Here is a 2,953-nt window from a genome sequence, read left to right as displayed (position 1 = left end):
AATCCACTATATATGTCTCTAAACAAAAATTGAATTAAAAAATAAAACAAAACAGGAATACACAAGAGGTGCTGGGTCCTACTGAGGACCCTCGAAGGCATGGTTCCAGTTTAGCTCCTCGGGGTAAACCCAAGTGTGTAGCAGGGGCCAAGTCCGATCTCCAGTCCTTCCTGAATTCTCACTCCACTCAGCCCTGGTATCACTTCAGGGGATTCGCCTACCTTGCTTTAAAGCTATTGACTTAAGGTTTCCTACACAGAAAACTTCCTGCATCTAAGAACGTGGATTAGATTTAAGTTTACTGAATGAAGAAACTCCATTTAAAACTTCTCTGTATCATTCACAGCGTTTAGGCCAGAATAGAATTCAAAATTATTAGTTTAATAATCGCCCCAACCGGTAGACTAAGTTGACCCCGCAGGACTTTTCTCCGACCTCACCCTACTCTATTTCATATGCTCCTGGCATGTCATTTGAGAATGCAGCATGGAGAGAGCATAACTTAGACAAACAATGCTGTCCATATCAATGATGATGGTGGTGTCACTAATAATAATTTCAGAACAACTTTTACTGTGTGCTTCCTATGGGCCAGGTTCTGTGTTTAAGTGATTTACTTGCCTTATCTCATCTAATTCTTATGAAATCCTTTGGGGCAGATACTAAATAATTGTCCTCATACACCTTTTACATACAAGGAAGCTGAGCCTCTGGGAGATTCAGAAACGTGACTTCAGAGCCCAAGCTCCAAATCAGCAGGAAAAACAGCGTTTCTACTGGTCCCGTGGTCTTTCCCAACTGTAAGGATGTGTCAGGCACAGAGCGAAGGCTTTGAACATGCATTTGCTTACAGGATCGTTTTTTCCAATAGTGGGGCTGGAATTCTGTTGGTTCTTTCTTCTGGGTCTTATCTCCATCTCAGGGGAGCAGGTTGATCCCAGCAAATTATTCAATAGAGGGCTATACTTCAATGACCATATGCAGATATAAGGAGCCTGCAAAGTTCCCCAAGGATCTATCTCCAAGAGCTGTGCTTTTCATAAAAGAGCTGAAATATTAAACTTTATTCCACACTCATCTTTACCTTTCTGCCTCTTCCGAAGAAAACCCTATGAGAAATATTGGCAATAAAATTCTTCACCAAATCATTTTTGTCTTAAACCAACTCACATTTAATGTCCTCCAAGTAGGTGGGTTAAAAATAACTTCCTATTCTCTCCCCTTGGAGGTGATTGGCATCTCTTTTTCCATCCAAAATGAGAGAAAACACCAAAGCTCAGCAGTGATCTTACTTCTAGAGGCTCTTTGGAACACCACACACACAAATCCCTGACAGATACAACCGGGGTTAATGAGGCATGACCAGAAGTTTGATTTTTCTGTCAAGTGCTCCCATCCGTTTTTAATAAACAGAAGAATAACATAAACTCCATTGCCTGCTCTCCTCAGCTTTCACCGAGCCAGTCACTCCTGGTACCATGAGTGCCGAGCTGAGTTATGATTCCAAACGACTGACAAATGCTTTTACGAGCCCCTGTGGTCGGTTACGCTGGTGACTGATTTTGCTCCCCGCCCCACCCCCCCGACACACACACATACACACACAGTTCCATCTCTTTGGCTCTGTTCAGTGTGGGCCACTTAGTGCTTTGCCAGGGGAAACCGTCAAGTGTAATATCACATTTACAACTAAATGGCTTCAATTTATCGTCACTGGTGTAAAAATGCAAAACACCCACTGTTTTCCCTTTAAGCCATGCTGTGTGCTCTTTTGCAGAAGGCTGTTTCTCCTGTGAAGAGTAGACACTGAGCCAAGGTACGGGGAACTTACAACAGCAGATGGTAAAAACCAGGTATGATCACAGAGTGATGAATGATATCATGACACTCATCCCTGGTTTTGATGAAGCTGTCTTTTGTTTCCACGAAACATCTGTTCTTACCAAAACTTGCTTACCAGTTCTCCTTACCAGAACTTGCTTTTTCCACATTTGTTGAGAAATTGCATAGCTCAAGAAAGGAGGTATTCACTCTGTAAAAATGATTAGGAATAAGAATGTTTTTCTTTTTTTCTTTTTCTTTTTTTTCCCCTTTGGCTTTGCAAAGCATACTAGGATTTATGTGGGACACTTCTTTATTTCCTGAGATAGTTGCTGAAAAGGACCGGCTGCCTTAAACCAAACTGACCACAGGATGTCACCAGTGTTCCATGAAAATTCTACTGAAAGGGCATTTACCTGGTAATGCAAAACCTGTTTCTTAAAGAAGTAAGGTCGAAGCTCATATATACGGTCACTCCTACAATTTCAAGTAAAATCCAATTTTCCATGGATGGGCTCAGCTTCATCACGTAAAATCAGAGCAGATCTGAACTGAGGTTGTCCTTGAAGAAGAGGTGCCACATACAGGTAAAGCCACTAAACTTAACAGCCCAGAGCTGCTATTTAATTGCCCCTAAAGAAAAGTCACCCTGAGGTGAAGTTAATAACCAATACCAGATCTGACTTTTTTTCACTTTAATTTTCTTTGAAAGCTTCATGCTCAAGTAATGTGGTAACCAATATCTAACAGAATCATATGCTGCTCAAATACCTTCTTTGCACTTGGATATTCAGTAAATCCCCAAACAAGAATCTAAAAGAGCCCAGAAAAAAAATTTTTTTGGAAAGAGATGTGAATAGACATCTAAACTTATTAAGGGAAGAAATTTAAAAATAAAAATTAGTTAAATAATGAGCCAAGACTTCTCTGGTGCTGAGACAAGGGTGACACAGCCATGGTACAAAAAGGCAGTGATGGATAAGGTGTTTAAGGGACCAGCTCCAGAGGAGAGCACAGTGGCAAGCCAAGGATCCATCGGTCACTGAAAATTATGGAGACAAAGTGTGAGACTGCATTTGTGAAACATTTCTTCTGTCTCTTCATGAACTGATAGGTCACAGAGTTCTCTATG

At 41.1% G+C, this 2,953-nt stretch overlaps 1 long non-coding RNA gene across 1 annotated transcript in view; it reads left to right on the top strand.

Moving 5' to 3' along the window:
• Nucleotides 1-1,774: 1,774 nt before the first annotated feature.
• LOC105298735 overlaps nt 1,775-2,953 on the top strand; it is a 9,828-nt gene continuing 8,649 nt past the window's right edge. Inside the window, exon 1 of the long non-coding RNA XR_896470.1 lies at nt 1,775-1,853. This is a non-coding gene — a long non-coding RNA (uncharacterized LOC105298735). The remainder of the gene's footprint in view (nt 1,854-2,953) is intronic.

The sequence above is a fragment of the Pteropus vampyrus genome, unplaced genomic scaffold, assembly GCF_000151845.1.
Source record: "Pteropus vampyrus isolate Shadow unplaced genomic scaffold, Pvam_2.0 Scaffold160, whole genome shotgun sequence".
Lineage (NCBI taxonomy): Eukaryota > Metazoa > Chordata > Mammalia > Chiroptera > Pteropodidae > Pteropus > Pteropus vampyrus.
This window is presented reverse-complemented; position numbering and strand designations above follow the sequence as displayed.